The sequence below is a fragment of the Vicia villosa genome, linkage group LG4, assembly GCF_029867415.1.
Source record: "Vicia villosa cultivar HV-30 ecotype Madison, WI linkage group LG4, Vvil1.0, whole genome shotgun sequence".
Taxonomy (NCBI): domain Eukaryota; kingdom Viridiplantae; phylum Streptophyta; class Magnoliopsida; order Fabales; family Fabaceae; genus Vicia; species Vicia villosa.
Genome location: NC_081183.1, coordinates 86,648,075 through 86,674,394, shown reverse-complemented (window position 1 = coordinate 86,674,394; position 26,320 = coordinate 86,648,075). Strand labels below are relative to the sequence as shown.

Genomic DNA, 26,320 nt, shown 5'->3' with positions numbered 1-26,320 from the left:
GGTGCTTCCGGAGATACATCTACGAAAAAAGATGGACAATTTTGTCAAATCAATAGTGCATGAGAGGTCTAAGGGGTGGAGTGAGAAATTCCCTAAATATTTAATGTTTTTCTTTCTTAGTATTAATTTATTTTGCATTTTGTGTTAAACTATCTTAATTTGTTGAAAATATGGCGTGAGTGAGGCTTGTAACCATGATAGGAACTTTTGTATTAATATTTTGATGTTTCCTTTATAATTAATAATCTCTCTCTTTTTAGCCATTTTTCTAATGAGTTACTTTGTGACTACTATTTCCAATCAGTGTAACGTATTAAACAACTTGGATTCTTTAAATCTCATAGTTTAGGTTTTTTTTGTTTTGAAAACCATCTTAACGTACTACTAAGTTGAAGCTATAATTTTTAGGTATCAGCACTTAGAGCTCTCAAAATGGGATAGTATGGGCCGGTTTGAAAACTTATAGGACTTGGGTCTTAAAATTAGAGTCTATATTTTTCAGGGTTTTTTAGCCCAGTCCTAAAAAGCCTGTTATCCATTAGGACTAGCCCATATGGGCCGTGGGTAGTCCATTAGATCCATCCACTAACTATTGGCAAGTTTCATAAGGACGGTCATCCATTAAAAAACACACAACAAATATAAAAAAATAGAAAGTAGTTAGCAAGACTATGAGGCTCTAACTTCTCCATTGCACCATGGAGGTATGGCGAGCACAATAATTATTAAAATTTGTTTATTCATGCATTGCATTCCCCTGTAGCAAGTAAGTAGTACTGTAGACACACCCTTTGGATATAAACAAATAAAAGTGGATCTCGTCGAGTACAACGAACGTGAGGGATGCTAATCCATTTCCCTCGCGTGACCAACATCCGTACCCTTTTGTATGGTCGCGAGACCTTTGTTCCTTGTATTTAAGGTTTGCTGATATTCTTTTCCCTTTATGAGATAAATATATTAGTGGCGACTCTGTTATTTTTTGCGGTAGCGACACTTTTGAGTTGTATCTTTAAGGTTTGGGGAATTTTTTACCAACTTGTCACTTTCAGTGCTCGAGTCTGTTGGTTGTTGTTGTTGCTGCTGAATTGAAGAGGGCACGGGATCATTCGATTGAACCTCGAAGAAGTTATTTACTTCACTGTTCGATCCTTTGAACGACCCTTTGGTATAAAGCAGATGAATGGATTGGGAATATGTACCCACAGGCATATCATACTTGATGCTCGAAGTAACAGTGCTGGTATTGTCATCCTGCAAGAAAAGGAAAACTTGGTTTGTTGAAAACGGAAAAACACAAAAGTATAGATAATAGTTAAGTGAATACCTTAAGATTTTTGCCCCCAGGGCTAGAGTCGTTACTTTCGACAGTCACTGGTTTATCCACCACCTGGGGAGGTTCGATCTCTAATGCCCGCCGAGCGGCAGGGTTATCAAGCTTCGATTTTCCATGGACCTTCACTTGAACTGCAGAACTCGAAGGTTTGGAATTTTTCTTCATGATGAGTTTAGAATGGGGGGAGACAAGTCCTCAAGGTCAGAGTCAAAGTGAATACTTTCCTGTACATTGGCTTTTCTTTTTACGAGAGTCGAAGGAGGTTTCTTGCTAGCCTAAAAAAGAGAAGTTAGTATTGGAACTCAACACAAGGGTATAAACAAGTAAACTTAGAGCAGACACCTGCGCCTTGGGTTTGTTTATAGTAATGTCCTCACTAAGATCCTTTTCCATCGACGGGGCAGCGACCTTTCGAGCAGCAGTAGCTTTATCTTTAAATGATTGCCTTTAATCAATTGCTATAAAAAGACAGAAAATAAATCAATGAAATGAAACAAAAGAAATACTCAAAATAAAATTGAAGAATTCTCCGGTTCCATACCTTCAGGTATCGGAGTTAGAACACGAATGTGTTCGAGGCCAATATGAAGATGCCCTTTGAAACTGTCCAAGGTATGCTAAGTCAGAACAACTCGCTCGACGCGTTTCTTCGATCCCTCACAAAGGATTTTCACGTAATCCCCGCAAACGAACTAGTTCGAAAATGGAAAACTGAAAGTTAGACCAAAATCATCACTTGGCAGGCGAGGGAATTTCGGAGGATACATATTAAAATCCATTTCATAACATTGGTCGGGTCTAACGTACCAAGGCAGTTTCAATATTTCCAATTTCTTAGGAAAGTTTTCTTTTAAAGTAACCGCTGCTTCCCAGATGGTTCGACTAAAGTCATCAGGCCTATAGGCAGTTTCAAAGTATTTAATGAACGCTTTAATTTCTTTGATATGGGTAGACGTACCTTTCTTGAAACGCTCCTGTGTAAGAGCAAAAGCTCGAGTCAGTTGTTGAGTAAAGTCAGACACAACAAAAACTTTGTTGGTGTAGTAAGTTGTCCACCAATCGAAGAATTCCTAAGTACAATAAAGGATGGCCAGAAGGAGATGTGTAACACCCTTCTAAACCCCGCGAAAATTAATAAAATAATTCAGAGTAAAACATGAAAACAAGGGTGCCACAATTCCAATTAAAACAAATTTATCATAACTTCATTGTCATGCTTTCACTAAGGAACAATTCATCATAATACATAAACATCTCATGTTAACACAGCGGAAAATTCATCATACGGATAAGCATAACATCATTATGCAATATCCCACAGAATTAATACAATAACAACACGATAGAGTATCATCATAAACTCTAAACTAGCGTTCCCCCAGTGTTATAATATCAGAGCATGACACCTGACGCTACACTAATACACTGACTTATGAGCTAATCCTCACCAAGTCGAACGCAGCTATCCTCAATCTGAAAATGTCAACAGTAAGGGTGAGTCTCATCACAGTTAACAAATGTTATTGCATCTTAAATAACAACACATCATAGTTATATCATTCACCCAATTTCATCATATTCAGATTATCAGGAACGTCCATCATTGACACAAATGCCAACAGAACACATCTTTCAAACAAACAATCATACTCAACATTAATTCAACAAAACACACAACCAACACATCATCAATATTTATAACACTGGAATACTTCCAATCATGTTATAAAAGTATGCATATGTATGAACTGACACTATGCATGTGGTACCAACCTCATCAAATGGGAATAACCCATGACCGATCCAACATCATCAAGATACGGCCCTGCAAGCACAGATTCCACACAATGGGAATCATGCCCTTCACTGATCCAACACACCCTTATGGATACAGTATCATCAATGAACATGAATGAATGCAAACATACATGAACATACTTATACCATCGTCAAGTCTAATGAGTAACATCGTCAAATACTTATTTCATCATCATCATCAACATCATCATCATCATCAAAGTATGTTTATATACATTAGCATCATTCAAATACAATCAATCATCATCATCATTAAAGAACATACATGTGTCCATATCAATCATCATCATCATCAATAAGAAGAACACACATGTATCCACATCATTCCACAACAATCAATTATCATCATATAATTCTCAACAAATCATCACATCATAATATTTTTGAAAACAACATCTTATATTGTCACATTTCATCATATATGTCAACAATACATCATCCAATTAAACAAATTGTCACATGATTAATATTTCAACATAGCATGTATTTAACACATCTCATCACATATATGTACAATACATCATTCACCAGGAAATAAAAATCATATTTAAAAATATTTGAATTCACACCTCATTCCATCATTTAAACACGTAGACCATCTCGTAAGATTCATCGTGCTCGAAACGACACTAAAAACAGACCTACGGTTCGAAAGTTACACATCATTTAACTTTTCCAAGAAAACAACCATCGCTACAGCACGCGGCGCAACCAAGGTTCGCGGCGCGACCTGAACCACACAAACGAGTTTGCGGCGCAACATATGCACGCGGCGCGAAACAAGAAAATAAGTACGCCTTCGCGGCGCCAACACTGGGACGCGGCGCGAACTGGCGATTTCACAGACTTTCGGGTCTACGTCAGATCCTGTGATCTCGCCCAATTTGAGTCCAAAACTAAATCCAAACATCATATACAGACAGTTAATCATCAATTGCATCACTATTCATCATCACACATCAAAACAACACATAAATCAATCAATAATCCATGCAATTTTCATCAATTCATAACCTCCCCAAACCTAACATATAATCCAATTGACTCAACAACATCCCTAATCAATATTATTATCTAAGAACACGATAATAGATGATAACCAGAGTGTCCCCCCTTACCTTAGCCAAAGATTCTTGATTGGTTCTTTTCCTCTTTGTTCCTCTTCACGTACCAACTTTCCAATCTCTCATCTCCTCTGCTCTGCTTTTCACGTTCCTTTTTCCTTTCTCCCAATTTTCCTTATTATTTATGAAAAATAACATTTTAATTAGTAAAGGGCTTTACTAACATAGCACCCCCTCTTTGCTAACACCACACTTGGCCCAATAGCCCATCTCATAATTCTTTCCAAATAATTCCACAAAATACCGAATAATTCTAAATAATAATTTAATTTCCGATTAAATTAAAATTAGAAAATATGGGGTGTTACAACTCTCCCCCACTAAAAGAGTTTTCGTCCTCGAAAACATACCTCAAGTAACCAGCTCATATAAGAGTCCTTCACCTGACTCTCCAGCTCTCAATTAACATTACCATCAGTCAATCCTCAAAAATCCATCTGACATAACCAACAGGAAACATGTTTCATACATTCAAATCCCAGTTCTTACGTCGCATTTGACCATCCAAAAGGATACCACTCGCTATATCTCCAAAAGGTTAACAACAATAGAACATTGAGGTACAACCTATATAATACGGTTAACAACTGAGTAATACAATTACACAATCCATAGTGTGATCACACTGATCAACACTGCAGGGATGCATACCATCTACCGAACTTATCATCCTCAGACACACTTTTCCATTTGAGTGATAAGGTAATACTTACACTTTTCACCAACCACTTCCTTCAAGAAACTCAATACTCATATTCCTATACCATTGAATTCCAATTATCTGACTCCTCTTAAGTCACACCAACAATTACCCAACACTTTACATTCCGCTTTTTCCGCACTACTCTGATTACTCATCACAATCATCTATACCAATTAGACTTCGGAGTTATGCCCAACTCTGGCCCTCTTTACTCGTTCGTTCAAGAATCATTCTTTACCATCCATGATACTAATTCACTACTCAACAATCCTTACTCGCATCCAACGAAAACCAATTCCTGATTTACTTCCTCTATTTAAACATCCTAACCATCAGAACAAGTACACACAAGTAATTATAATCACACTCATTAGCATCAATATACCATTGCTTACAAAATAGCCCAACTGAGTCCCACTCTCTTTTAAGAATTAAATCCACTTCGTCCTTCATAGAGTGTAATTACTCATTATATCTGGAATCTACAATATCACCTTAATAACTACACAAAATTATTACAGCATCATATAGTATCAATTCTTCGTTTTAATTTCACCGAATACATACTCGTTAACTACGTACAACCTTAATAACATATTCATCATCTCAGCAATTATTCAAAAGAGTTATAATTCTTCGACACGACATCTTTACATCCACTGGATTCTAAATCCAACATATAGATCAACACATATTCTCTATGTAAGCTCTTGACATATTAATTCCTCACTTCCCACGAGTAGTACTCATAACACTACTCCACATCACACTTTCGTTGTGCGACTCTGATTACCCGTCTTAAGTCATTTGTCCATCATGTTGCACTCTTTCATATTCACCTATTAATAAATTCACACAACATAGTGAGTGATTATTCCCACGGCTTCGCATTCATCACATCTTATACCATTAAGGTAACAAAACAAGCTCATCTCATCTATATGATTCCATCTACTACCAACAAGAGATTTAGGGTGATCAAGTCCTAAATTTGTCAATAGATAGTTGAAAATCATATTCAAGCATAAACCGTCGTTACTACATAATAGTGTCCATTTCCGAGTTTGCACCCAAACTCATTAACATCGTCATAGTTCAATAATCCACTACGGTGTCCTTCTTCTAGAATATTCTTCCTAAGCTCAAAACACCAGAAACACAAATCCAATCACTCAACCTCATTATATTATTCCCATCGATTCTGAATTCACCGCCTTTACCTTGGTAATTCAAAGTCAACCTATCGATCAACTCAACATCATCTTTCTGACCTTCTCTAATCTCGTCAAGAATACCACTAGTCAGCCTTAGCATACCCAAACTAACACTATTAGGATCACTTTCACATACCAACTCAAGTCACTAAATTGTCCAATTAAATCCAACTCCTTCACCATTAGCACCGACATATTTAAAGACTTCCTACGCAACACAATATGTCAACATTTTTCTTACCAGGATGGTAATTCAAACCAAAATCTTAATCCTAAAAAAAATATACCCTAACCATCTCTGCTGCCTCATATTAAGCCCCTTTCTGACCAAAGAGGTACTTCAACTCCTATGATCACTAAACACTTCGAATCCTGAACCATACAACTAACCTGCAAGACCAAGACCACATTCATAAGTCGTGGTTTTAATTCAAATTCCATGACATCCTTCACGTCCAAATATCATTCCACTCAGAATCTCAACGAAGTCTTCCTCACATCAATAGGTGTCAGAAATTCTCTAAAATTCTTCTTTTATACTTATCGTTACTTTGCCATCACAAATACGATTCCAAGAGTTCTAAAGTTTATCCCATCTTTACTACTAATTCACTTCTCACAAAAATCCATCGGCCCTCAAACCATCTTTATTACCGAACATCTCATCAACAACATGTTCCACTCAATTTTGTTTCAAACAAACACGGTAGTAGGCATTCCTATTCAACAAGTTTCACGCTTCCTTAACCGAATTCACAATATCTCCTTATAGGATCAATCTAATGTATTTATAACTCTCCCATAAGGTAGAACATAATCTCTCCTCTTCGTAGGTTCAAACGACACGTCAATCTGACACTCGGAACCCAAGATATGAATTTTCCATCGTTATCCGAAATGCAACATCGACATCATGCAACGACGCTCTATACGGTATTCCCAAAACTCTTCAAATGGTACATCCAATTCTTAAAATTACTTCTCAACAAACCTTCTAATTATTCCTTCAATCCGTTCAACACTGACACTGACATCCCGTGCAGTACCAATAAACAAGTCTAGTTATAAGAACAAGAGTAACCGTAACTTCACCTCTTTCCGACGTCATTCTATCACAATTAAATACGTTACAGCTGCTGCAACTATTTTTATAACAAAGTTCATCTCGTTAGCTTTCTGACGCTTCAAACGGAACTCAATTCGGATGTCCAGAACTCCAGTTATGAATTTTCGAAGTTCTGCAGCTATTCAGCAATTTTCCTGCGTTTTGCTTACGAAAATCTCACTCGAAAACTCATTCTCTTCAACTCGATCACATTCCAAACAGCCCCTCATCGTATCTCTTCACTTCCAAACATTCTTATAACTTAAGCGACACATTCCCCCGCCGAAGTCCGCTTTCTGAAACATCACGACAACAATCCTCCTTGCAAACTCGTAACTGAACCTCTTCCGAGACGCAAGGCTACTCAACTGACAACTTCGCAGCACACCAGCAGAGCTGACACATCGCAACTTTCTAATTTTCCTCTCCTACAATTAATCACGAAATACTTCTAATCATCTTCTTTCAAGATGTTCCAACTCAATTACCAGTCAAATCTTAATTCCAAGTCACCTTCAATTCGGGAAACAACAAACTCCAACAACTCTTCCACTGTTGCCAACAATAGCCTACTGAATCAATCATCTTACAACTGAAACATAACCGAGAAGCAAAGCTTCTTCCCCACTTGTTTCAATCTAACACCTGCAACAAAACAAATAAGTATCGACAGTGATTCACTCACATGTCGTGTACCAAGGGATAAAACGCCGACAGTATACAACTGTCGCGCAACTCAACTGACTCGACAATTGGCCGGACGGACCGACTTGCTCTGATACCACTATTGTAACACCCTTCTAAACCCCGCGGAAATTAATAAAATAATTCAGAGTAAAACATGAAAACAAGGGTGCCACAATTCCAATTAAAACAAATTTATCATAACTTCATTGTCATGCTTTCACTAAGGAACAATTCATCATAATACATAAACATCTCATGTTAACACAGCGGAAAATTCATCATACGGATAAGCATAACATCATCTATGCAATATCCCACATAATTAATACAATAACAACACGATAGAGTATCATCATAAACTCTAAACTAGCGTTCCCCCAGTGTTATAATATCAGAGCATGACACCTGACGCTACACTAATACACTGACTTATGAGCTAATCCTCACCAAGTCAAACGCAGCTATCCTCAATCTGAAAATGTCAACAGTAAGGGTGAGTCTCATCACAGTTAACAAATGTTATTGCATCTTAAATAACAACTTATCATAGTTATATCATTCACCCAATTTCATCATATTCAGATTATCAGGAACGTCCATCATTCACACAAATGCCAACAGAACACATCTTTCAAACAGACAATCATACTCAACATTAATTCAACAAAACACGCAACCAACACATCATCAATATTTATAACACTGGAATACTTCCAATCATGTTATAAAAGTATGCATATGTATGAACTGACACTATGCATGTGGTACCAACCTCATCAAATGGGAATAACCCATGACCGATCCAACATCATCAAGATACGGCCCTGCCAGCACAGATTCCACACAATGGGAATCATGCCCTTCACTGATCCAACACACCCTTATGGATAAAATATCATCAATGAACATGAATGAATGCAAACATACATGAACATACTTATACCATCATCAAGTCTAATGAGTAACATCGTCAAATACTCATTTCATCATCATCATCATCAACATCATCATCATCATCAAAGTATGTTTATATACATTAGCATCATTCAAATACAATCAATCATCATCATCATCATTAAAGAACATACATGTGTCCACATCAATCATCATCATCATCAATAAGAAGAACACACATGTATCCACATCATTCTACAACAATCAATTATCATCATATAATTCTCAACAAATCATCACATCATAATGTTTTTCAAAACAACATCTTATATTGTCACATTTCATCATATATGTCAACAATACATCATCCAATTAAACAAATCGTCACATGATTAATATTTCATCATAGCATGTATTTAACACATCTCATCACATATATGTACAATACATCATTCACCAAGAAATAAAAATCATATTTAAAAATTTTTGGATTCACACCTCATTCCATCATTTAACACACATAGACCATCTCGTAAGATTCATCGTGCTCGAAACGACACTAAAAACAGACCTACGGTTCGAAAGTTACACATCATTTAACTTTTCCAAGAAAACAACCATCGCTACAGCACGCGGCGCAATCAAGGTTCGTGGTGCGACCTGAACCACAAAAACGAGTTTGCGGTGCAACATATGCACGCGGCGCGAAACGAGAAAATAAGTACGCCTTCGCGTCGCCAACACTGGGAGGCGACGCGAACTGGCGATTTCACAGACTTTCGGGTCTGCGTCAGATCCTGCGATCTCGCCCAATTTGAGTCCAAAACTAACTCCAAACATCATATACAGGCAGTTAATCATCAATTGCATCATTGTTCATCATCACACATCAAAACAACACATAAATCAATCAATAATCCATGCAATTTTCATCAATTCATAACCTCCCCAAACCTAACATATAATCCAATTGACTCAACAACATCCCTAATCAATATTATTATCTAAGAACACGATAATAGATGATAACCAGAGTGTCCCCCCTTACCTTAGCCAAAGATTCTTGATTGGTTCTTTTCCTCTTTGTTCCTCTTCACGTACCAACTTTCCAATCTCTCATCTCTTCTCCTCTGCTTTTCACGTTCCTTTTTCCTTTCTCCCAATTTTCCTTATTATTTATGAAAAATAACATTTTAATTAGTAAAGGGCTTTACTAACATAGCACCCCCTCTTTACTAACACCACACTTGGCCCAATAGCCCATCTCATAATTCTTTCCAAATAATTCCACAAAATACCGAATAATTCCAAATAATAATTTAATTTCCGATTAAATTAAAATTAGAAAATATGGGGTGTTACAAGATGGGTGTGAGAGAGGTGACTCCAATATAATGAGAGGAGCAGGGAAAAAACGTACCAGAAGGCTCAACTTCTGCATTTGTGGCTGACACTGCTTTTGTAAGTGGGTTCCGATTAAGGCCATGACTGTATCTTGGCGTGATACTAGCGAATTACGACGGCATCGGGTCCACTTTTGCACCAAGGCTTTGAACACTCCTCTTATTTACTTTCTTCTTTTTCCTAGTTGAAATGGGGCCAGAAACAGAGGCCTTGGAGCGTTGGATTTTCCTACAAGCAGAATCGAAGGAAACTGAGCTTTTGTTGGGCTCATTTTTCTCCAACGGCCCGAAAAAATTGTATCCATCATTAGTGTTGTAAGTGGTCCCACCAACGACACTAATATCCTGAAAATAAAAGCTTTGACTTTTACCACCTAAAACACCTACCTCGAGACTCCCCATACTACCATGGTTTGCATTTAATGCATGGGATAGGTGCACGTTATTTGACGAATTAGTTTCATCATAAAATCCAACTTCCGCCTTTTTGGATGTGGGGGTAGAATTCTCCTTAAAACAGATTCCATTCTGATAATCCATTCCTACAACGTCACGTGTCCCATGTATAGCCATACTACTCTCTTTTACTTCCTCTGTTGTCACCATCCGCACAGTCCCCTCTTCCCCAGACAAGTTGGAAAACTCACCTTCCTCCCCAGCCTCCTTCCCTAGCAACGAAAATACCGCCGGAGTTGAGGAGTCAGTCGAGCCTTCAAGCTCCCCATCATCACACGCAACTACATGAGACTTTTGCAAAAACGTGTCCTCTTTCATGAACAACCTAAAGGAAACTCCATCAATGATAACAATGCTGGCATCATTGATCAAAGAATGATGTTTTGCTTTAATAAGGAACCTTGCTTCGTCCATCCTGAGTCTGGACAGAGTTGAATCGTTGCATTTGATGTAGGCTCCATAAGATTCAGAGATCATTTTGAATAGTTTAAACCCCCACGCATGACAAGGTATGCCTGAGACCCTAAGCCAAACTAATCTCTCCTGATCTACATCAGTAGGCTTCCAAACTCTAATGCTACTGAACCATTGTTCCCACCATTTTCTACGTTCCTCAATGAATATTTCAACTTCGCCATGAACAAGATCTTCCAGAATGCACAAATTAGGGCCCAGAAGCGTTACTTGGATAGTGAAAATGCCTTCTTGAAGAAATAATTTTTTAACATCATACGCCATGGATGGATCTTTCAGAACTCCCGTAAAAGCTCTTCCATACCTAGATAATTCTTCTTCCTCTGAGTTCATTCTGTAAGAGTTGCTCACCGAAGATTCCCCATTCGCAGCTGATTTTTCCTTCCTGTTTTTGATGACGTTGACAAAAGACCGGTTGTCAACCCATCCTTTTCCTCTTCTCTCATGTTCGCCATCTCCTTCTACTGCGTCAGCTACCTTCCTTTATTTTTCTCTGTTGAAACTAGCCTTGTTGTTGGACATGTCTATCCGTTTGAATCTTGGTAGATTGGCAAACAACTTTCTGCCCTCAAGAACAATACTGTCGAGTTTGATGGCCACGAGTTTCTCATCCGCAACGTTGAAAAATCGAACAAAGCTGTATCTTCTTCCTTTCCTGTCCCTTTTAGGTGGAATAACAACTTCATCTATCTCCCCGAAATCCTTCATCTCAAAGTACAGATCTTTAGCGCTCCATCTCTCTCCGAACTCAGTGATGAAGAAAGAAGAAGCTTTCGTATTGAAAGCCTTCTTCCTTCCTCCTCCTGCTATATCCCAAGCTCCGATTGAACATTTACCTACTAGATTTCCGTCGACTCTCTTCCAACCACCATCATCCTCTTGAAACCGTACCATGCTGAAGAGAAAAAATCGAACCCTGAGATTACTAGAAAAAGTTAGAGAAGGTTAGAGAGAGGTGGAGCTTCTCTCTCATCCTAAAGTCTCTTAACTTGTGTTTTTGGAACACATGTTAAACAACCCACAAATAAAAATTTTGTATTGAAAAATCAACAAAATTATTAATTAAGAATTTTTATTAAATTTAATACACAATTTCTAAATTTTTTTGACTATATTTATCTCTTAACTTTAGTCTTTGGGACACAAGTTAGCATTACCCTTATTTAAAAAAAAACATTACCTTTATTTATTTATTTATTTATTTATTTATTTATTTATTTATTTATTCATTTATGTATTTGTGTGTTTCTGTTGTTTATCATGAGAGGTTAAAATAAAAATTTAAATTTTAATAAAAAAATACAATGACCTTTGACGATCTTCAAAAAAATTTATTTGAGATATTTATCAAAGTTAAGTAATATATTGAGAGAAGGAAATAAATAAATATGTAATACATTGATGTACTTTAGACACATTTAAAAAAAATATAATTTTCTAAATGGTTTCGTACACTTCTAAGTTGTAGAAGCTATTTAATTAAATTTAACAGTGTATATCTATATATTTTTTTTCTTTTATAAAGTGATCAAAGAATTTTCTAATTATTACATGCAAATGAGGAAAGATATGGCTCTAACTCAAACTTTTTTATATACTTTGATCGTATTTATTTGCCTTTTTGTTATGAGCAACGCTGCTAAAGGTAATTTTTCTCACAATTTCTAATTTATCTTATACATATTATATTTCAACACATTTTTAATAAAGTTTCATCTCTTATTTTATATCACAGATTATATCATCTGCGAGACAGACGACAATTGTCCAATACCAATGTGCATTCCCCCAACACTTCCCAAGTGCATTGATAAGAAATGTATGTGCAATTATTGAAAACATAATCATATGTTATTTGTAATAATATAATTTTCTTTGTACGACATTATGTTTGTACTCTCATAGTATCTTACTTTTGTTTATGTTTATTTGATATTTCAATTTCTTTGATAAGATCAAATGTCTATTGGCTCCTTTGATGAATAAAGATAATTTATAATTGTGTAGATGAGTTGTTTATTTTATTTTTATACAACAATGTTGTTTAATAAACTTCGACTATTATTTGTTTTTTTTAATAAGTTATGGTATATTAATCACAAGAAATTACATAGATGAAACCTATTACCTCTTTACACACGAAAGAGGGTAAGTGTTCTAATAATGAAAATTACATATCATAGAAGACTCATTAACTATTCTAAACCACTTTCACGAAGCAAGAACAATCGCACTAAAGCATTCATCGAAATTGAATATGTAGTCGTTGAAAACAATAGCGTTTCTAACTTTCCATATTGACCACACCAGCGCTAGCCAAACGACTCCTATAGTTAATCGCTCTTTTATAGAGTTAATATTCTCAAAATTGTCACCAAAATTCTTCAGCTCATCTATAGATATGTTAATCGAATCTCCCAACCAATTTCTAACCTTAATCCAAATACTAGTAGTAAACGAGCATTGATCAAAAAGATGGATAGAACTTTCTAATTCTTTGAAGCAAAAAACACAACAACAGTCCCTATCAAGAACCAACACACCTCTTTTTTTCAGATTTTCTCTTGTAGGTAATCTTTCCCAAATGAATCTTCATGCAAAGATACTAACTTTGGAAGGAATTTTCAAGCTCCACATAAATCCCATCTTGCACAACCAATCTTCTTGCATAACCCTAGCCGGTCCTCTACCATATAACTGAAAAGCACAACTCTTTACAGTGAATCCTTCCTCTTCTTTTGCAGCCCACCAGAATTCATCCTTGTTTACATTTCCCTTTGGTTTATACTGCTGCAACTGTATGATGAGGTCCTCCACCAAAAACATTTCATCTTCATGTTGTTCCTTCAACCATAGTGCAGCATCCCACGTTCAGTTATCAGCCTCCCACCGGCCTGCCTCCGCCACGGTCATTAACGAGTTCCTAGCATTTTCGTAAAGCTCCGGATAGGCCTCCGATAATGCTTGTAAACCCGCCCACCTGCTGAACCAGAAAGATGTGTCTACACCATTGCACAACCTTCTATGAATCAAGTCAGAAACAGAACAACCGTTAGACTCGTCGCAATCGTTAATGAGTATAAGGTCGCGCCACCAAATAGAGTCACCCTTGTTGATTATTTTTTTGTCGTTTGCGAACATATTTACTTTCATTTTGTTGTATCTATGCTTTAATAATTCCTTCCAAGGAGCTGAATCCTCGGTGAGAATTCTCCACTTCCACTTCATGAGTAGCGAAATGTTCATACAACCAACGTCGCGAATGCCCAGCCCACCATCTGCTTTAGACTTGCAAGCTTTACTCCAACTGACCCAGTTTATGCATCTTCCTCCTTCCTCTCCTCCCCAAAGAAATTTCCTTTGAATACGCCTTATCTCGTTTAGGACTTTTTTAGGAGCACGGTAGAACGATAAAGAGTAGATTGCGACCGTGTTCAAAACAGAATTTAGTAACGTCACCCTTCCTCCCATTGACAAAAACCTCCCACGCCATTTGTTAAGTCTTTTACGGACATCTTCGATCACCTCATTCCACATGCTAACCTTTCTAGGATTTCCTCCCATCTTGATTCCCAGGAACTTAAAAGGCATTACACCGACTCCACAATTTAAGAAATTTGACGCCATATCCATGATTCTCGTGCTCAGATTAATCCCAAAGATATTACTCTTGCTGAAATTGACTCTAAGACCCGACATAAGCTCGAACCCCTTCATAATTGCTTTTAATCCCCATAGGTTTTGATTGTCTCCATTGCCCAGAACTATTGTATCATCAGCAAAATGCAATATGTCTACCATGAAATTCTCCCCCACTTGGAATCCGATGTACTCCTCTAACTCAGTATCTTTTTCCACCAATCTCGTTAGGCACTCCATTGCAATTACAAAAAGGAGTGGGGAGATTGGGTCCCCTTGTCGAAGACCCCGTTCCACCTTAAAGTTCTTCGTGCAACTTCCGTTTACAATGATAGCCATAGAACTAGTGAAGACAGTTGATTCCATCCACCTTTGCCCAAAGCCCATCTTTTTCATAACAATCCTCAAAAACTCCCAATTGACGCAATCGTAAGCCTTTTCATAATCTACCTTTAGAGCTAGACACCTCCTCCCCTCTCTTTTAGCCATGTCCATCACTTCGTTGACCATTAACACACCGTCGAGAATATTTCTGTTCTTGATGAATGCATTCTGTTTTGAAGAGATCAAACCTCCTATGACTTCCTTCAATCTTCCTGCAAGAAGTTTAACCAGAATTTTTTGTAAACACCCTACCAAGCAAATTGGCCGATATTCCAACAGATTTTGGGGGTTTTTGACTTTCGGTATAAGGGTGATAAACGATGATGTGCAAGCTTTGATCAAAGTTGGTTTAGCATGAAATCCAGCCACAAAGTTGGTATTATTTGTAAAATACCAGCAACAAGATACCTCTTCTTAGACATTTTGCCATTATTAGGGCATTTGTGTTCTTGCCTCCCGTATTCACGTTTCCAGGTGGTTTCGATCCAAACGGACCATACCGTTGACTTCAGAAGGTGATTTTAAGTAAATCTGGGCCATTAGTTTGTTCGTTACGTGCGTTATTTTGCAGGTTTGGATTTACAGCAATGGCTACGATAATAGCAGCAAAAATCCGTAGCAGAATCGAAGCAAATCCGTGGGTGTTCCATGGGGAAGATGATGAATAGTAAGTGGGAAGGTTTGACCATGCGTGGGATCTTGTGATTGGTTGGTCAGCGATTCACTCATCTCTCTCACCATCCCATTGGTCTATGGCCGCGCAGACTAGGCCCTATGTTGACTTTTACTATTTGCGCGTTTCTTTAATATTTATTTAGTCGTGTTTGTTCAATTAACAACAACTGTTATCAGTACAACTGGCAAAGGGAAGGGAGTCATGACGTTTAGCTCGCGCGTTCGATCCTTGGCCGTGACAGTTTAATTCCTTTTCTTTTCTTTAACACATGGTTTATCTGCAGATTCAGTGCGCCCAACACACGCAGGTTCACAACGCACCCTCAAGCATCAACCACTGGATCCATCTCAACGCCAGATCTAAAGGACCAGGACGCAGGTCCATGATACACCCTCAGAAGCCAACCACACCATATCCAGCACCCAGGTTTTTATTTTTTATTTATTATTATTTATAAAACTTGTTTTATTTCTTTCTTTTTGTTCTTTTTTTTAAACCAATAATTTATTTATTTATAAATTTTTTTCTTTTTAAATAAAACTTGTTTATTTATTTAAATTTTTGCCTTTATATTTAATTATTTATTTTTAAATTTCGCATTTATTGTTTATTTTAAATTCTAGAAAAACTATGTATAGGTCGCAGGGTTTTATTGTAATAGTTTAGGTTTACTTTCCTGCCTTTATTTCTCTTCCCAACAGGTTGAAGGATAGAAAAACACTTAGAAAGGGGGGTTTGAATAAGTGTAGCTTTAAAACTTGTAAGATAAAAACAATTTGCACAATGATTTTTATCCTGGTTCGTTGTTAACTAAACTACTCCAGTCCACCCCCTTGGAGTGATTTACCTCACCTGAGGATTTAATCCACTAATCACACGAGATTACAATGGTTTTCCACTTAGACAACTTCTAAGTCTTCTAGAGTATACTGATCACAACCTGATCACTCTAGGAACAATCTGCTTAGATACCCTCTAAGACTTTCTAGAGTATACTGATCAACAACCTGATCACTCTAGTTCTTACAACTTAATGTAAACAAATTCTAAGAGTTACAATGCTTCTTATAAAGCTATTATCACAATTGTGATTTCTCTTAAGTTTAAGCTTAAATCTCACTAAGATATTACAACAGCAATGTAGTGAGTTTGATGAAGTTTGAGAGCTTTTGAATTTGACAGCGTTTCTGTATAATGCGCAAGTGTTGTTTTCAGAATTCGTAACCTAGCTTCTCATCAGAACTTCATATTTATAGGCGCTTGAGAAGATGACCGTTGGGAGCATTTAATGCTTTGCATGATCCATATAGCATTGCATTTAATGTTTCACTCTTTTGTCCACTACCTCGAGCCTTATTTTCGCTGTGTCTACTGACGTTGCCTTTAATAGCTTCTAACGTTCCTTTTGTCAGTCAGCGTAGCCTTCCAGCTAGTACTTGCTTCTGATCTGATGTTTGTGTAAACAACGTTTGAATATCATCAGAGTCAAACAGCTTGGTGCAGAGCATCTTCTTGTCTTCTGACCTTGAAGTGCTTCTGAGCGTGATACCATGAGAACTTCAGTGCTTCTGCTTCTGATCTCAAGTTCTTCTGATGCTTCCATAGACCCATGTTCTGATTCTGCTTGACCATCTTCTGATGTCTTGCAAGACCATGTTCTGATGTTGCATGCTGAACCTTCTGAGTCAGTGCTTCTTGCGCTGATTTTGTGCATACTCCTTACATAAGTCCTGAAATGGAAATTGCATAGTATTAGAGTACCACATTATCTCATACAAAATTCATATGCTTGTTATCATCAAAACTAAGAATATTGATCAGAACAAATCTTGTCCTAACAATCTCCCCCTTTTTGATGATGACAAAAACATATATAAATGATATGAATTTGCGATCAGAATATCAGACGGCTAAAAACAATTACACAGCTATAGCATAAGCATATAGACATTGTGTGTGAATATGTCTCCCCCTGAGATTAACAATCTCCCCCTGAGATAAATAATCTCCCCCTAAAATAAATACTGGAAGAATTTTATAAATAAAGGACTTCCCTGAGTATTTTCCATTTCGGTTGAGACGATCACATATGCTTAGATCTTCAGAACTTTCACAGCTTCTGATTCTTGCTTCCATTGGACAGCTTCATAACTTGAATTTCTTCGATCTTCAGAACATTCATAGCTTCTGATTCTTGCTTCCATAGGACAGCTTCAGAACTTGAATTTCTTCTTGAATCATTGCATGCTAGATTGTATCAGAACATTGTTGAATGTACCAGAGCATCTCTACATCCTGAAATGTTACAGAACAAGCTAAACGACAACAGTCAGAGCATGAATGAGTCAGAACATAAAATATGTATCAGAACATATAATATGTATCAGAGCAAAAAGCAATAATGTTTCAGAGCATATTTTAGAACTAAAAACATGCATCAGAACATATAAGGAATAAGAATGTGTTAGAGCATATTCTATCATCAAAATATCAGAACATTCTTCCTTCTTTGCTTCTGATCTTGAAGCTTTACAGCACTCAGCTTGCTTCAATTTCCATGAGCTTGATTCCATACAAAATTGGTTTTCCACATGTCTTTGCTTCTCATGTTGAGCTTTTAAGAAGATCTTCACTTCCTGCAAAACACTCAAAGACATAGAACTTTGCAAGCTCTGTTAGAAATGTGGAGCCTTTCTCCCAGCAACTGATAAAATAAATCAGATCATTTATCACATTTTTCTCCCCCTTTTTATCATAACATCAAAAACTTAAAAGATTCAGATGAAAAACAAGACAAACAATATGAGAGAAGAAAAGATAAATTTCATTGATTGCCAAAGAGAAATTGTCAGAAGTTGTTGCACCCCAAAATTTGCCCACCTAATTTTATTCCTAATGGGCATAAGCGTCTAACTTCATCTGCATTTACATCTTAGGTCATAAATAAAATCATGCATTCATTTAATCAATAATTGGACATGGGATCAAGAATTATGGGACAGATTAAGGTTCACTATCACCAGAGACTCAATTGAGTTAGTCCTCGACATCATGCAACTTGGTTCAAGTTTAAAAATTTATTATATTGGGCCACCTGGTTGCGTGGATTGCAAATAATTAGCTCCGGTTCTTATGCAAGAGAAAGATGAGGATTTATTTGGTTTCATTTCATCAATTCAAGAATGGGTCGTATCTAAGCCAATTATTTTGCAAAGAGATTCAAGCTACAAATCTGAAAATCATCGGAATTCTGAGTTTAATTGATACACATCGAAAAAGAGAAGGAGTTCAAAATTTGTTCAAGGCACCAAAGGCATCCATCATAATTCAAGATCATTACATTATTCACTTACATCGAATACAAATATCATTCATATTTATCCAAGTAACAAGGGTCTATCACTCTTTATCAATAATTCACTAAACTATCCTTTCTAAAACCTCAAACTTCATGATCTTCCACTTTCTGACTCATCTTTCTTTTTCTCCAAGTCTTCTTCAAGGTCTCCACATTTATACCATTCCACACCTGCATACAAGGAAACCAAAAAAAACAATTAACCCTTCATTAACATATATAGCCCTGCTGAAACATAAACACCTACTTACACCATATTAACCACACCAACAGTCCAGAACTCTCCATGATCATCTTCAAAACTCCAAGTTCCCATCAGCCATCACAGTTTAGCCCCAAAAGAGAATACACAAATGGACCCTACTAGATCCTAACTGTTTAAGCAATTTCCTGATTCCTAATTATCAAACTTACATTTAACAGCCCATGGAGTTTCAACAAAAGTATAACAAACTTTCCTAAACCTCTATTTCTAACTACCATAACAGAATTCTAACCTATAGCAGAAACAGAAATAACAGAAAATCAAGGAGCTTAACTAACCTTCAATCACTATAAATCAGAATTTCCTTCACCCTGCTTGATTATTCCCTCTCCATAATTCTCTTCACCTCATCTTCAATTCTCCACAGATCTTCTTCAACCATTCTTCGATTCATTCATCATACTTATGCTTTTCCTCTCATCACCATCATCTTCACAAAGAGCTCCTCACGAATCTTCCTCAGAGCAATCATCAAGCTCTGAATGAAGTTGAGCTGAACCACTCCATTCACCCTGCTTCATCCTCAACCTCGCCATAAGATCTTCAACCTCTACTCAATCTTGAAGCTTCGAACTCCATCTTCGTCTTCAACATACGTCTGCAGAAATCATTGAGCCTCCATCATCATTGCTTCAATACTCAAAACTCGGAATTCGAAAAGAAGAAGAAGAATTGAAGTAAGAGGAACGAATTCGAGATAGTTACCTGCGTGAAGTGCCTCTGATAACTTTCTTTTCCATTGGAGCACCTTGAATAGTCTTCATCCCAGCTTAGAAGCGGAGCGACGAGAGACGAGAGGTTGAAGGGATCATAGTAGCCTAAGCTCGATTGGGGAGAGAAGGTCAATTTGGTTTGTTTTCACGGCGGCGGAGGAACTTTCAATCAGAGATCGAGAGAGTCTGATCGGAGATGGATAGAGGAGAGAGATGAGAGCACGGAAAAGCGATGAAGGCGTGTCCGGACGGTGACCTCACGGCGAGGAAGAGAATTCGTCAGCGAAGAGGATTCACCGGCGCCGTTCTTCGTTTGAGGAAGAAGGAAGAAGCTGAAACCTAAAGGTTCACTCTTGTCTAACCTAATTCCTCTTTCTATTTCATTTCGTTTTTTAATTTTATTTAATTAATTAATTCTGTTAATTAATCTGAAAAATAATCTGATCTGTATCAAGATAATCAAACCAATGGGCCAAGCGAAATTGCTATTCTTCATCCCACACTAGGCCCGTAACTCCCCTTCTTTTTGGTCATTTGCAATAATCATTCTAGGTCAACCTATTGGGCCTGCTGCGCCCCTTTCAGACCACTAATTTCAATTTGCACCCCTGTTTCTATTTTCTCAATTAATAGAATTTAGGTTTTTGCTTAGATTTTTCCCATTTTGTCTTAACTTCGATATAACCTTTTGACATTAAAAATGTGCATAAAAATATTAGTTTTAGGCTATTTGTTTTAGTCTTTTAATTGATTTGTAATTCATTTCCTTTCCATATAAAATCAATAATAAATAGTCCTTTTAATCAATGTTGTGCTATATCTTGACTTGTTATTTCATGCTTATGTGTGATTTTGTACCATTGTACCATTCTCAATTTTTGCTTCTAATGTGACTTTATTTTCATGTCTCTTTAAATCCTAACTTTAGGTAGAAACCATGATAACATTAGGATCTAGAAATTCCCATTTTAACACTTAGGCTAGTTATTCATACTAGGCTAGTTTCCCATTTCTTTTTCTTTTCAACTTTAAAACATTAATAAAGGACGACGCAAATCATGCTAATGCCTTTTTTTAGTGTGAAAGAAATGATTGGGGCGTAGGCCCCGATGTATGTTCTTTCCCACTTAGCGGAAGAGAAATGATTGAGGCGTAGGCCTCAGTGTATTTCTTAACCGTTATTTAGAGAAACGATTGTGGCGTAGGCCTCGATGTGCATTCTCTAAATATTCAAAAATTGTATTTCATTTAGAGAAACGATTGTGGCGTAGGCCTCGATGTGCATTCTCTAATTATTCAAAAACTGTATTTCATTTAGAGAAACGATTGTGGCGTAGGCCTCGATGTGCATTCTCTAAATATTCAAAAACTCCTTTTTTATGGCATGATTCAAGTCACAAATTAATTTCCCTTAAAAGACACCTAACCAAAAACATTTCAAAATATCTAATAAAGGCCCAGACCTAAACAAAGTAAGGAAGTGATGCGAAGCCTTGTAGTGGGTTTTCGTCCATCATGGAATTACACCTAAAAAACACAAACCAATTTTCTCTCATCTCTCTCTTGTCTCCGAGGTATTCTTTCTCTTGCCTTCAGGGTATTCTTTCTCCTAATCGGACACGTTATTTCCGCTCCATTCCCAGCTTAAGACTCCAGAGGTCGAGCAGCGGAGTGCGAATGTAACTTCGTCCACTAAAAAACACAAAAACAAACAAAAACATATGAGCCGAACTATGGCGCTCTGATTCCTGAAAAGGATACGTAGGCATTAGGTCGCGGGGCCTAAGCGAGCACAATTATTTATAAACCTTATTTTCCCCGTGTTTCTTTTCTTTCATTTGCATGCATTCCCTTAGCATTAAGCTTTAGATTTATACACCCTTTAGATAGCAACAAACATAGGTGGATACCATCGAGTACGATGGGCGTGAGGGGTGCTAGTACCTTCCCCTCGCGTAACCGACTCCCGTACCCTATCTCTGGTTGAAAGACCTTTTCTTATCCTTTCTTTATTCCAGGTTTTCTGATATTCCTTTCCCTTATGGGATAAATATATTGGTGGCGACTCTGTTCATTTTCGCGAGCGTGCGACAGAAGTACAAAAGTACATGGAAGATGCATAGAAAACAGATGCAGCAAACAAAGAAAACAATCTAAGACTCAAAGACTAAGATGACCCTAGCTTGGACATGATCTTGGCCAGCATGTCATGAATCCCATTGTTGCTCTCAGTCTGCCTCTCCATGAAGGTGCGGAACTCAGCATTGATCGTTCGTTGCTCATCCATGCGAGAAGATAGCTCAGCTTGGTTCTTCTGAATAACTTCCAGAGTCCTTGCGAGACGAGAAGGTTCATCAGAAGAAGCTTCACAACTTCTGTCCAGAGGGATAACATTCTGAACCGCAGCTTCCATAGTCAGACCATCACCTTGATTTTCCTCAACAGGAATAGATTCAGCAGGATGATCTTCAGCATCAGCTTCTTCCATAGAAGCATCTCCATACTCTGCAGCAGGCACCTCAGAATCTCCATTCTCAAGAGCCTGAAGAATGGCAGCCAGATTCCTTGGAGCAGAAGGACCTTCAACTTCTGGAGGATCAGCAACTTCTGGGAAGACCAAATCAGGATCTTCTTCAGAAGGGTTCTCCCTCAGAAAGTCAAAGAGTGACTTGAAATCTCCAATCAGAGCTGGATACTGAGGTCTCCAGACCACAATCTCTCTGCAGGGATTGTCCAACAGCTCATCAACAAACGGCTTCTCCTCAAGAGCTCTCCTGTTTCTGATGGGGTGATAGTAGACACCATTATCAACCTCCAGAAGATAACCAGCATAGCCAGGAGCAGCAGCCACTGGTCTCTTCTGAACAGCCATAGCTCCAACTTGAAAATCCTGGCGAAAGCTTCTCCTGATGTTTCTTGTAGAGACATCATCAAGACCATTGAAGAAAGCATTCTTCAAGATATCCAGCCTACTGATCACTTCACTTCTGAACAACTCCAGGTAGATATGGGGTTCAGGTTCAGGTGGGTTGAAGGTGAATTTGTAGTCATGGTAGAGAAGGAAGTATGGGTTGGATTTTCTGGTAGTTAGGGGATGGGATAGAGAAGGTGGAGGTACAGTGGTTGAAGAAGATGGGATATCTGTGGGGATGATTGAGGAGGATGGTATATCTGTGATAGGGGTTGATGAGTATGGAATATCAGTGGGAAGGATTGATGATGATGATGGGATATCAGAAGGTGTTGGAGGATGGATATTTAGTGGTGTAGGGTTCAAGACAGGTGTAGACAGAGATGGTGGAGGTGGATTTGGTATGGTGAAGTTGTTTTGTGGTTCAGAAGGAGGCGGTTGGGTAGAAGTTTGAGGTTCAGAAGGAGGTGGTTGATATACCTGCTTGGAGAAGTTACCAGTTCTTATTGCTTGAAACGAATCTACTTTAAGAGGATCATAAGTGACCTTCTGCCTCTTAGCTTCTCTAGCAGCTTCTTCTGCAGCCTTTCTCTTCAGCCTTGCTTCTTGCTTCTTCTGGTCCTTCTTCTGAAGATCAGCAAGAGAAGGAAGCACTCTACCACGAATCCACGCAGGATCAACGGCATATTGAGTCCTAACAAAAGCTTCCAAGTAATGCTTGACAGCCTTGTTCAACAGGAACTCTTCTTGACAGAATGTCTGGGAAGCTTGTACCAACAGAAGTTACCTTCTTGATGAGATCAAGTCTGAACAGATCAACACCATTAAAGACAGGACCTTGAACAACTCCAAGGAATTGGGACGCTCCAGTGGTCCTTATAGAATCCAACAAATTACTTTCTATCAGAATGTCTGAGATCATTCTGGCGAAAGGAATAGTATTTCTTGGAATATGCGGACACTTCGCACGTTCTTCATCTCTAGACTCTACAATAGATGTCTTCAGATTCTCAAACAGAATGTGAGAAATGTTGAGTTCCAATCTTCTTCCAATGCAGAAGAGAGTGTATTTGTGATCAGGACTGATGTAGGCGGAGGAGGAGAATAACTTCTTTCTGTGATGAAGAGAACCCAGAATAATTTCAGCCCACACCTGATAAAACACTCTCAATGTACCAGTTTTATGAGATTCAATGCCGGTAGCAAGTGAGATTTGTTGTTCAACCTGAAACCAGTTAACTCTTCCAGGAAGAGGACCAGTGCAACCTTTTTCATCATCCAGGTTGTATAACTTCCTTATCATCTTTTCAGTAACTACAACTTCATGCCCTAACACGAAGGAGATGATTGTAGTTGGAGTAACCGTTGCATGAACCCGGAAGTCCTTCACCAGGTCAAGATAAATTGGTCCAACCAATCTATCAAGATAGTTTGACCATCCTTGTACCAAGATCCTTGCATCAGGATGGAAACCATTTGCTCTTAGGTTTTCAAAGTCCACAGCGGACTAACACAGAACTTCCAAATCTTCAGTGGGTATAGTGCATGTCTTCAATGGAGCATACCCATGCTTTCTTAGAAGTATTTGAGTGGAAGAGAGTCTTTCTGCTGGGCTAGAGGAACTTGATGAGGAATACATGATGATTTGCTTGGTTACAAATCAAAGCTAGGGTTTGAGCGAAGAATGCAAAGAGAGACACAAGAATAGAGAGAGAGAGCGAAAAAGATGAAATGAAGATGAAGCGGGTTATTTAAACGGTTTGAATAAAAGAAAAAAATGTTTAAATGAAATGATTACAGAAAAACATGACATCAATATGCATTTAATGAGAAATGATGTTAGGAGAGATAAAGTGACAAAATGAAATGATTTGCACAGTTACCTAGGACGGCGTCTCCTCAACTGCACACATGCTTGTCCAATAATAGTGAACACGTGTTCATTTTTTGGAAAGACTGGTGAAAGCTGTTTTGCTTTAAAAGAGCTTCTAAATCAACTTAGATGATGAAACGTTAGTAATAACAGAATCAGAACTTCTAATTGATCATTATCAGAACTTCTTATAAACATAAAATCCTAACGCATTTCAGAAGATACCCATACATAAGATCTTCTCATCTTCTCATTGTGGGCATAAATCCATACTGATATTCTTCAGAATGAACTTAAACCTATCTTCAGCAAGGGGTTTTGTAAAGATATCAGCCCATTGATGGTCTATATCCACAAAGTTCAAAGAGAGAACACCCTTCTGAACATAGTCCCTCATAAAATGATGTTTAATCTCAATATGTTTAGCTTTGGAATGTAAGATAGGATTCTTAGATAAACATATGGCAGAAGTATTATCACAGAAAATAGGAATGTTATTCTCATATATCTGATAATCTTCTAGCTGACTCTTCATCAAGAGCATTTGTGTGCTACACCCAGCAGCAGCAACATATTCTGCTTCTGTTGTTGAGAGGGCTATGGTAGCTTGCTTCTTGCTGTACCAGGAGATCAAATGACTTCCAAGAAATTGACAACTTCTAGAAGTACTCTTCCTTTCAATTCTATCTCCAGCATAGTCAGCATCACAGAATCCTACTAAGTTGTATTCTTTAGATCTTCTGTAGACTAAAACAACATTAGTAGTACCTTTTAGATACCTCAGAATTCTCTTAACAGCAGTTAAGTGAGATTCTCTAGGATCTGATTGGAATCTAGCACACAAACAAACACTGAATAGAATGTCAGGTCTAGAAGCAGTTAAATATAGAAGAGATCCAATCATACCTCTGTATAACTTCTGATCTACCTTCTTACTTACCTCATCCTTACCTAGAACACACGTTGGATGCATAGGAGTTTTGGCTTCTTTGCTTTCAGAAAGATTAAACTTCTTCAGAAGTTCTTTCACATACTTCGTTTGATGAACATAAGTTCCATCAGAAGTTTGGTTGATTTGAATCCCAAGAAAATACTTGAGTTCACACATCATACTTATTTCAAATTCAGCCTGCATAGACTTAGCAAACTCCTTTCCAAGTGAAGCATTAGATGTTCCAAAGATAATATCATCAACATAAATTTGACAAATTAAAATGTCCTTCTTAGACGTTTTACAGAAAAGAGTCGTGTCCACTTGTCCTCTAGTGAAACCATTGTCCAGAAGGA

The 26,320-nt window shown here is 37.6% G+C and overlaps 1 long non-coding RNA gene across 1 annotated transcript; it reads left to right on the top strand.

Annotated features, from left to right (window-relative positions):
* The first annotated feature begins 12,600 nt into the window (after window positions 1–12,600).
* Window positions 12,601–13,220, top strand: LOC131599312 (uncharacterized). Its single transcript, XR_009282701.1, has 2 exons — window positions 12,601–12,859; window positions 12,950–13,220. It is a non-coding gene; the product is annotated as an uncharacterized LOC131599312 (long non-coding RNA).
* Window positions 13,221–26,320: the final 13,100 nt, after the last annotated feature.